The sequence below is a fragment of the Amaranthus tricolor genome, chromosome 2, assembly GCF_026212465.1.
Source record: "Amaranthus tricolor cultivar Red isolate AtriRed21 chromosome 2, ASM2621246v1, whole genome shotgun sequence".
NCBI classification, from domain to species: Eukaryota; Viridiplantae; Streptophyta; class Magnoliopsida; order Caryophyllales; family Amaranthaceae; genus Amaranthus; species Amaranthus tricolor.
Window position 1 is genome coordinate 31,809,613 of NC_080048.1, and position 12,556 is coordinate 31,822,168.

The window sequence follows — 12,556 nt, forward strand, 5'->3', positions numbered from 1 at the left end:
ATTTTTAATAGGCACGTGTAAACCACGAGGCAAGTGTTGACGACACACTAACGGCAGTTGCCATTAATGGTATTTTGTGCTAACGGACATAAACTCAATGGTATATGGTGAATTAAAACATTTCATGTGGTATATGGTGAATTTTGAAGAAACTCAGTGGTATATCATGAAATATCCGAAAAATAAATAAATAAATAAATAGTTTATATGCAGATTTTAGAAAAAATTTAAAGACATTAACGCTAAAAAAATATAAAAAGAACAATTTTAGTATTATTGGTTCTCCAGCATCTTTTCAACTTCTTCTCAATTACAACAAACATCCTCATTCGATTTTTCTTCATGTTCTCCTACCGATCTGGTATTCTTCTTGTTCTTCTAGTTCTTCCTTAATTTCCGTCAGCATTCTTTCTATTCTCCATTGATTTGTGCTATGTTTCTTCTGCATTTGGCAATGAGTAATAACACTTCTTCAGGTAATCTGATTTATATTTTTCTTCATCTATTTCATTATAATGTACATTATTGTTGTTTGAAATTAGAGTTTTATTGTGTTTAATTAGGATTTATTACTCATTGTTGATTAATGTTATTTACTACCCATTTCCTATTAAGAATTCAACTATAATCCCCTCTTTTTAATTTTTATTTGTTGATAAATTAGGATTTATTGATTATACAATCATTTATGTTCAGTTTATTGATTTTTTTATATTAGGGTTTAATAAATTAGTGTATAGTTCTGGTTTATCATTTTTTTGTTAAATTAGGGCCATAATTCATTGTTAAACAAGATATATAATGTTATAAATGTGTTAAAAGTATTTTTTTTTTTTTTAGATTTTTGGTGGATTGTTGTCACTTTATGTATGAGCATATGCTACAAGGGAACAAAGGTTTGAAGTGTAATGCCCCTATTCCTCATGAGAAGTTCTGTGAATAGGTTTTCCTCTTTCTTTCTAAATATGCTTCATTAAGCAAAGCGTGCATTAGTATTCCAGCCTTTTGATCTTAGAAATTGATTAATATTTTTTAGTTATGTTAAGGTGTTAGCTTAACACTTCCTTGGTACTCTATGAAGGACTACACTTATATTGGATATGAATTAATTTGGTGGACTTAATGGGTGGTATATTAAGCCTGAATAGTTATGGTGATTTTAGCAATAAACATTATGAGAGTTCAATCAATAACACTTGCTATGAAATGATTTTGTAGTTCTCGAGTTTGATTTTGTTATTTGATTTAGGTATCAATGTTGTATTGAACTCAGTTTTGGAGTGACAATTATGTTTGAAAGGTTTATTTATTTGAAATGCAAGGCATAAGGTCTGACTTAAGTTTAGAGTGCTCATGAGTTGATGTATTGATTGCCTATGTAGTTATCAACCTATTATAATTCGATTTAGTAAAATTCTCTTAGATGCAAACAACATAAGAGATCAAGTCCTCGAAAAGTAAAGAAGTTCACTTAGCTATAAGAAACATATCGCACTGGGTATATATGCTGAGATGGTGTTGATAGCTACCACAAGACTTAAAGGTAACCCAAATTTAGAGGCAACCAAGGATAAACCTAGGAAATTTGGTCGCTCTAAACATATAGCAAGGAAAAGGTCATCCAAGTTAAAGCTACAATTGTAAATTGTTATGTGTTGGTAACATACTGGTGTACTACATACTGTCCTTTTTTGGAACTTTAAGATAGTTTAAGTGTTTTAAAAATAAAACGTATATAACTAAATATGTTGTAAAAAGATAATTTTAATATACTTTTAACTATTTTGGATCTACTTCTTGAATAAAAATTAATTTGTTGTTTGTGGTGGTGAAAATGGTTGTCTTTCATTCTCTAATTCATCTACATTCCTGGGATTTTGGTGGTGAAAAGGTGGTGGTTTTGGAGGAGGTTGAGGTTGTGATGGTGATTCATCTGAGGATCCAAACTCAAACCCTTGTGCTCTTTTCTTATGTCCAATTTAGAATGTTGGACAAATTTTAATTTTCATGCTAACAATAATAATGATGAAAAAAAAGTCAAATTCTTGTTGTGGATGCTGAATTTCAAGTTGTTTAATAATCATATTGGGTTGTTTCTTTTGAAGTTGCAACACTTCTTGCTTGTACAAGTACTTGACAACAAAAATACACTTTAAAGCTATAAATGATCCCTTTAAGGTCATTGTGTATAACCTTAAGACGAATACATATAAGCAAAAGGCAATCACTCCAACAATGTAAAATATCGCTTTTACGTTATAAGTAAAAGTAATCACTTTAATGTCATTGTATACAACCTTAAAATGAATACTTATAAGTAACGCATCATCACTTTAACAATTTAAGTTATCACCTTTAGGTCATAAGTCATCACTTTAACACTATGAGTAATCACTTTAAGGTCATCACATACAACCTTAAAATGAATACTTATAAGCAATAGGTAATCACTTTAACAATATAAGTCATCACCCAAAGATTATGAATAATCAATTTAAGACTATAAGTAATCATTTAAAGGTCATCACATACAACCTTAAAATAAACACTTATAAGTAGTTGGTAATCACTTTAACAATGTAAATCATCACTTTAAAGTTATAACTCAAAAGCAGAAGATAATCACATTAATAATCTAAGTCATTATTATAAGGTTAAGAGTCATCATTTTAAGGTTATAATTAATTACTTTAAAGTCATAGTATACCACTTTAAAATAAATACTTATAAGCATTATGCAATTTACGATTATAAGTCATAACTTAAAGGCTATAAGTAATCACTTTAGGTCATCACACACAACCTTAAAATGAATACTTATTAACAGTAGATAATTACTTTAACAATATAAGTCATCACTTTAAGTTTATGCGTAATCAATTTAAGACTATAAGTAATCACTTAACACACAACCTTAAAATGAATATTTATAGGCAGTTGGTAATCACTTTAACAATGTAAGTCATCACTTAAAGAGTATAACTCATCACTTTAAGGCTATAGATGATTCTTTGAAGGTCATCATATAAAACCTTAAAATGAATACTTGTAAGCAGAAGGTTCAACAATTTGAGTCATCACTTTAAAGTTATAAGTCATTCATTTGTTTTTTTACAGTTAGTACTTAGTATGATTATTAATCATTATTAATGATTGGTATCTAATCAAAAGATTGGAAACTAGTTACAAATCAGTTACACATTCATTTGTGTGGTTTTAGATTCAAACATCAAAGTGGAGGAAGTTGGATGTGAAGAAGAATGATTTGAAAGATTATTGCAATTTCTGATTTCTCTCTTGTCTAAGAATACTCCATTCTTTTTCTCTCTTCTATATATGAAATACCCAAAGAGAGTTATAAACATATTGTGTATTTTTTGATTTCATAATCGACACAATACAGATATAGTTGTTTCATTATATTCTGTTTTGTACTAAAAGATTGGTGTTGTTGTTTGTATCTCATTGTAAATTTTATTTTCATGTCTTAAGTACCTTTATAGGAGAAATATTACAATAAGAAAGTTTTCATACGCCTACTATAAGTATCTAGTTTTCGAGTGACACATATTATTGCAAACACATATTCAAGGTGAAATTCATTTTGGTGATCAAGCATACAAGGAGATCGGTGCCAATCACAAAGGAGGATACAAATTTGTTCTTGTGTAATTTGTATTATACTAGTTTTATATTACTAACAATTATAGATACATAAAGATATAATAACATAGTATAACTGGTCCTGTTATAAAATGTAAATTAATTTGAACTGCAAAGTTACAATTAGTAATGTTGTATGTCTCAAGAGAGATTATGTTAGTGCGGAGGTTTGTTCTTATCATATAGCCCTTTTTGCAATAAGACCACCAAGAGGATTTCTTCCAGCAAAAGTAGCAGGTGTTAGAAGGGCCTAGAGTGGTTCTTTGGGGATCTTCTCTGACAACAAGTCAATAAGAATTCCAAATGAATGCCTAATAAATTCTTACCCAAGTGCACAATGACTCTTAGCTTGAAGATTAATATTAGGGATTCTTCATGGCTTGAGGCCTGAGTTATATGATTAAGTTCCTTTTTGTCTTATACAATGTATGATTTTTCTGTCTTAGGATGAATGATCTCCTTTAGCGGATAAAGCACAGGATGGTTTATTATTAACAATTACCCTTATTATTATTATTATTATTATTATTATTATTATTATTATTATTTCAGGACTTTCCCCTGTTTTCTACCCCTTAATCCAGATCCTGCCACAAACATCCAGAACCTGCCTCAATCACTCGGATGCAAACACATATAATAAGTTAATAACTATACTAACTTAACGACACAATTGTACATTGTGCATTTAAATACCAAATAATACTATGTGTTTTATCTAGCTAGAACTTCAAAACCAATACTCGTAGCTACATTGATCCTAATGAATAACGTTTGTTGTATGTTCACAACACTTGATAAAATAACAAGAACCAAATACAAACTGATTTTACTAATTTGAACAACCTATTACAATGACTACAAATGATAATAATACTCATAAAAGTATAATTTATGACAACAACACTTAAGATTACGAAACTAACACTAAACTGAAGATTATTTAGATACGTAAGTCTACAGAAACATGATACTAAAACGAGGCACATCTAAATGCTTTCCTTATAGTATTATTTCGCCCACTATGGTGCGTGGGTTGAACTTTGACAATATGCTATAGAGATACAACGGTTTGCACTAAGCAATATATATATATATATATATATATATATATATATATATATATATATATATATATATATATATATATATATATATATATATATATATATATATATATAAGTAGCAATGTGAACGAACATGTGTGTTTTATGAGAAGTAGTTTTAGAATTATAAAAGTAGAGTTTGCAAGATTCTAAAATCATATATTAGAATAGATAGGAGAAAATCTGAAAAAAAAAATAAAAAAAAGAATAAAAATTCTAAAAAATGTATGTATAAATGAGGCCTAATGTCTCTATGTAAAGACTTAAAACAATGCAAAGAAACTTCACATTTCTTCATTTACATATCCTTAAACTAACACATTGAAATAATGCAATGAAGTATCACATCCCTTCATTACATCTCCTTAATTTAATACATTGAAATATTGCAATACTTTGCATAAATATTCCTAACAATCCTCCCCCCATCTAGAGTATTTTAATTAAACTCTACACAATCTGAAATTAAACTCCATCTTGTACATCAATGCTCAATGTCCTTATAGATTGAATTGGCACCTAATACTACTCACCGCAAATAGAATTATTTCAATGATGTCCCTTAAAGATTGAATCAAAGAAATATATTTATCCACACAGAGAGAAGTACATACAATGTTATTTTACTTACTCTTTCAAATAAACACATTAAAGCATGTGTTTTGAAATGGCTATTTTCAAACTTATATAGATAGGTTCTCCTATACATAAATTTATGTCCTTGTGATCGAACACATACAACTAAGCTCTTCCATCTTAGAAATGGAATTTTTTTTTATTGACGACTATCTTATTTCATCACAAGTCCTAAGGATTTCTTAGGGTCTAATAACTTAGTTGCTTACCAACATCGAATAAGAGATCCAACCGTATTGAAGCATAATACTCAGCATTGGTGTTAATTGGACATAACCCTATTCCTCTTGAAGTGTAATCAATTGAATTTCATGGCGAAGCTTTTGTAAACTTATCCGCCAAATTAAAACTTTGTGTTCACATAGGCAAATGTTAAGCTCGATAAGTCCCTTTATAGGTCATGCTTAAGAGAGATATGTGTTGACGTACCATTATAAACTAGACTATAAGCTTTTACCAAAGCTGAATTGCTATTGCGATAAATTGCCACCGATGAAATCGGCTTAGGTAATAATGATATCTCAAACATAAGATTCTAAAGCCTTCTGCTTCCATTTTTGTGGATGCTAAAGTAATAAATTCCAAAGTCATAGTGGAATTTTTGATACAAGTTTGTTTTTTGGAAGACCATGATATAACACCTCCCCAATAAATTAACACCCAACCACTAGTGGGAGAGGAATCTCCCTTATTAGTTATCCAACTTCCGTCCAAGTATCCTTCTAATACCATGGATTCCCCACTATAACATAAACCATAATTTATAATCACTTTAAGTACTTTAGTACTCTTCGTATAGTTGTCCATTGCATAGGTCTTAGATTATTAGTTAATCTACTAAACTTTCAAACTGCAAATGCAATATCGAGTCTTGTACAAGTTATTGCATAGATCAAATATCCTATGATCTTGAATTATACAAGTTGAGAAATTAGATTACCTACATGAGATAACAATTTCAAACTTCCATCCATAAGAGTTAAAAGAAGCTAGGCAACACTCAAGCAATTCAAATCGCTTGAGAATCTTAAATATAATGAAATTGACTTAAAATTATTTAATTATTTATTCTCATAATTTAATACCCAAATAACATCTACCTCCCCATATTCTTTATCTTCTCAACTTATAATAAACTTGTGCAGAATAAACCATTACACCTTTTATTATACAATAATAAACTTGAGTATACTTATAAAAAATATTTGTCACTTTAATTTAATGTCTCATTTTATAATATATTTAACAAAAGTCAATTAATACATTAATACTTATTGTTAGATGTATGTTTCTATATAGTATAGTTACATAGAACATTAAGAACTGTTTCATATAGAACAGCTGAAAACAATTGCACAGAATGTAAAAGAAGTGTTTGTATTATTTTCTGATTTTTTTAATTATTTTACAATGAATACAGAAGAGTCCTAAACAATTAATTAAACATAATAAAATTTCTTTCACACCCCCGTCAAGCATAGGACTGCAAAAAAGGTACCAAGCTTGTATAATAATTTCTTGAAATAAGCTTATAGGGGATCTTAGTAAAAAGTTCAGCAAGTTGGGACTTGGTGGGTAAGTAAGTTAGTAAGCTGGAAGTGCCTTTCTAGAACTTTGTCACGTGTAAAGTGGCAATCCACCTCTATATGTTTAGTTCTTTTATGAAAGACATGGTTATGAGCAATCTGAAGATCAGATTGATTGTCACAATGAAGAAAAATAAGCATAAGGTTAGAAAGCCCTAATCCAATAGTCTAACAATCCATGTGATTATTGAAAATATAATGCAAATACAAATAAAACAAACCGATTTGTATTTCTTTTGTGTGGATGGCAACGGAACTACTTACTTTGTAAATCACCAAACGGATACCATGAAGATAAGGTTGCGACAATCAAAGAACTCGCTCGGAAACTTGAAATGAGTCGAAGGCGTTCATTCACTTTCCTATTGTGATATTTCTAGCACAAAGGTGCTTGGAATGATAAATGAAATTTACAACGAGATACAATCTACACAATGAGATACAATCTATACAACAAAATCCTAGCCCAAGAAAATTACAATAGTAAATACAAGTGTTGTAGTGAATTATGAACTTTGATGATATTAAGAGTTAATTACTCTCTCAATATTATTTCATGAAAGTAAAAACAAGAATGAGAGTATTCTTAAAATAGAAATCATAAATGATATGAAATTCGGATTAAATGTCGGCATGCAAACTCTATTTATAGAGTTATCACTAATGGAAAAAACCTCATTTACTGCGGTTTTTTGGCCATAATATGCTATGGTTTTGGCCGCAAACATTAGTGATAGAAACAAATAGCCTATTTTAAATGCTACGATTGAACACCGCAGCAGAAAAGTGAACCATATATTGCGGGCCTCTCTAAAACAACAGCATAAAGTTTAATCTATATGCTGCGGGCCTCCCCAAAACCACAGCATATATATATATATATATATATATATATATATATATATATATATATATATATATATATATATATATATATATATATATATATATATACATATATATATATATATATACATATATATATATATATACATATATATATCTATATATACATATATATATCTATATATACATATATATATATATATACATATATATATATATATATACATATATATATATATATATACATATATATATATATATACATATATATATATATATATGTATATATATATATATATATATATGTATATATATACATATATATATATATATATATATATATATATATATATATATATATACATATATATATATATACATATATATATATGTATATATATATATATATGTATATATATATATATATATATATATATATATATATATATATATATATGTATATATATATATATATGTATGTATATATATATATGTATATATATATATATATATATATATATATTTATATATATATATATATATATATATATATATATATATATATATATATATATATATATATATATGTATGTGTGTGTGTGTGTGTGTGTGTATATATATATATGTGTGTGTGTGTGTGTGTGTGTGTGTATGTGTGTGTGTGTGTGTGTATATATATATATATGTATATATGTATATATATATATATATATATATATATATATATATATATGTATATATAAATATATATATATATATGTATGTATATATATATATATATATGTATATATATATATATATATGTATATATATATATATGTATATATATATATATATATATATATATGTATATATATATATATATATGTATATATATATATATATGTATATATATATATATATATGTATATATATATATATATATATGTATATATATATATATGTATATATATATATATATATATATATATGTATATATATATATATATGTATATATATATATATATATATATATATATATATATATATATATATATATATATATATATATATATATATATATATATATATATATATATACATATACATGTTGAGAACTAAGATTGCCAAATGGGTTCATTCTATCCGTATACAGTCCGAACTTTAAATTAAAAACCTCATCCGCAAAAGTCTTATGCAACCTATCAATACTCTTCCACTCCAGAGAATCAAATGGATGTGTGAGCAAATGACCTTTCTTCACCCTATCTGTATGCCACCTCAAATTTAACGCATCTTTCTTTATAGAAAACAAGCGCTTGAATCTAGATATTATTGGAAGATACCACAATACCTTAGCCGGGGGCTCTTTAGCATCCCAAGCCCCTTTCACGCTTGTAGCGCGATAACCCACACCTAGGACACTCTTCTATGTTCTCGTTTTCATTCCAATACAATACAAAATCATTCGGACACGCATGAATCTTCTAGTACTCTAAGCCGAAAGGACATATGAGCTTTTTGGCATAATATGTCGACTTTGGAAGTTCATTTCCCTCAGAAAGCATCTCATCTAATGCTTCTAATAACATTGTGAAACTAGCGTCACTCCAATTGATCTTTGACTTAATGTTGAAAATTGTCAACACTGCGGTTAGTTTGGTGAGCTTTGCACATCTAGGGTACAAAGGCTTTTGAGAAGACTCTGTCAACTAGTCAAATACACGAGGACGTTTTTCTAACTCATCCTCGACTTCCTCCATCATCTCATCAACACGATCCACATCCTCATCGATAATCTCTTCATCTGTCTCATACCATCAATATGATCTACTGCATCCTCATTGACATCAGCCACATTATTGACGTCTACAACAACACTTTTCTCTTTGTAAACTCCCTCCTCACCATGCCAAACCCAAACATGATATTGAGGCCTAAACCCACGTCGAAGTATGTGCTCACTAAGGATATCTACACTATCTACCTTTGATACATTGTCACAAAGTGACACATGGGCAATAAAAACCAACTCCCCCGTCATAACTTGATCTTCAACCGCAATACTACAAAATTCTAATACGCCATCAATAAATTCTGACGATTCAATGCTTCCATACATCCAAGAACGATCTTTTGTCATCCTAATTAGTGTGATTAATTAATTCAAAACAAAATTAATACACAATTTTTAACATATATACTTATTTATAACAAACATATTTAACCCTAAAAATATATACTTATTTATACCAAATCTTTTTAACCCTAAATATACATAATTCATATTCTAGTTCTATACTTCTTACTTCAATATTAAGCACTACATAGTAAATAAAATCATATTCTAATTCTATTAGTTAAAGACATAAGTATAACAACAAACCACATTTTTAACAAATTACACAAATATTTAATAAACTAATAACATAAACTTAAATAGTTGCCCTAATGTTATCTACAACGAAAAACAGAGAAACAATATTAGTATACAAATAGTTGCCCTAATTTTCGAGTGTTTTCATGAATTTCTTGCAAAACTTAAATGTTTAACAAATTAAAAAGAGAAAAAAATACCACGTGAGTTTTGATGATGAACAAGACCAAAGTCTTAAATTTCGAGTTTATGAACAGTTACAGCTGTGGGTTTATGAATAAGAAATAGCAGTGAACAAGAAGTAGCAGTGAACAAGAAAATTCCGTGGGTTTCAATGGGTTTTTCAAGTGTTTTTCGAGTGAACAAGAAGTAACAGTTATGTCGTGGGTTTATGAAACAAGAAGTAGGAGCGTGAAGAAGAAGATAAAATAGTTGCAGCCATTTTCGAGTGTTTTATGAAAATTCTTCGTGTGGGTTTAAGGGTATAACGTTAAAAGGCGGGATTTTTTAATGCTTATTTGCTGCGGGCTAAGAGGAAACCGCAGCATATACTAATTAATTGCTGCGGGCAAGAGGAAACCGCAACATATGCTTGTGAATCTTCAATTAATTGTTGCGGGCAACGGAAAAACCGCAGCATATATTTAATTTTTTTTTTCAAAACTAATTTTATGCTGCTTTTTTGTATAACTGCAGCATATGTTGCGCAAAAAATGTAATTTTTCCACTAGTGTACGGATTGAATTAACGCCGAGTATAAAACACTTCACAAGCGATCGAACTAGAATGATGTCTCTACGGATTGAATCAACTAGCCCATCCAACCACTTGAAGGTTAAATACACACAAAACCAATAACACATTGTCATTTACCTTGACACATTATATAAGGCCGTGTGCATATCTATTCATAAGTTTATCACAGTCGGATACACAAATCTTGACTACTTGAAGCGGCCATATAGATACGTTCTCACTATGTAAAACATATCCCCGTGATAGGATACCACTAAGAGCTCTTCAACCCTTGACCTTGAGAGCTTAAGCGACTACCTTGTCATCACGGTCTAAAGCAACTATGGGTCATTCATCCTTGTTGCTTTCAAAGACTTTAAAGGACTTTACCACATGAATTCAAGACACAATGCTACTTGTGTGTGAATTAGGACTTTCCCTTAAACTTTATTGACATAAACCGATCTCAATTGACGCTTGTTAAATTGAAATCTTACTCATGGCTTTAGTAAAAAAAATCAGCCAAATCGAACTTGGTGTTCACATAATAAGATCTTGCACTAGACTGTGTTTAAGAGCAATGTGTATCGGTTTACCATTATACACTTGACTATAAGTTCTTCCCAAAGCCGTTGTGCAATCTGTATGAATTGCCACCGGCGAAATTGGCTTTGGCAACAAAAGCATCTCAAACATGAGATTTCTTAACCACTCCGCATCATTTGCCGCCGAGGCGAGTGCAATGAATTCCGCAGACATAGTGAAATCTGCTATTACCGTTTGTTTCTGGGAAGCCCATGAAATGGAACTTTCACCATAAACAAACACCCAACCACTAGTTGAAGAATTATCCTCTTCAATAGTGATCCAACTAGTATCGGAATAACCTTCCAAAATAGGAGGTTGACCACTATAAGTTACCACTATAAGTTAAACCATAATTTATGGTTTCTTTCAAGTATTGTAATACTCTCCTTATCGCCAACCAATATTGGGGACCTCGGTTACTAGTAAATCTACTCAATTTACCAACCGTAAATGTTATGTCTGGCCTTGTACATGTCATTGCATACATCAAAGATCCAATGATCTTTGCATACTCTAATTGAGAAATTGGTTTTCCGGTATGCTTGGTAATTTCATACCTTGTTACATGGGGCTTGAGATTGGTGTCGAATCTTGCAATTTAAACCTATTAAGCACTTTCTCAATGTAATGAGATTGACTAAGCTAAATACGACCACCATCTCTTTTGATCTTTTTGCTTAAGATCACATCGGCCTCCCGCATATCCTTCATTTGGAAGGATTTTTACACAAAAAATCCCTTGTCTCTTGGATATGTACTAAACTAGTACCAAAGATGAGCATGTCATTCACGAATAAGCAAATGATAACTCCATTGCCATGGATATCAAATTTGCTATTAACGCATTTATCCGCTTGATTCAACTTATCCAAAAGACAAAAACCGTCTCAGCAAACTTTTGATGCCATGGTTTCGGTGCTTGTTTTAGTTTGTATAATGACTTTACAAGTTTGCACACCTTATTTTCATGTCCTTTCAGAACAAACCCTTTCGATTAATAAATTAATTTTTGAACATTATGGAATTTATTTATCATAATA

General features: G+C 29.4%; 1 long non-coding RNA gene across 1 annotated transcript; it reads left to right on the forward strand.

Annotated features, from left to right (window-relative positions):
• The first annotated feature begins 261 nt into the window (after window positions 1-261).
• Window positions 262-3,844, forward strand: LOC130805185 (uncharacterized). Its single transcript, XR_009040153.1, has 3 exons — window positions 262-476; window positions 841-943; window positions 3,221-3,844. It is a non-coding gene; the product is annotated as an uncharacterized LOC130805185 (long non-coding RNA).
• The last annotated feature ends 8,712 nt before the right edge of the window (window positions 3,845-12,556 follow it).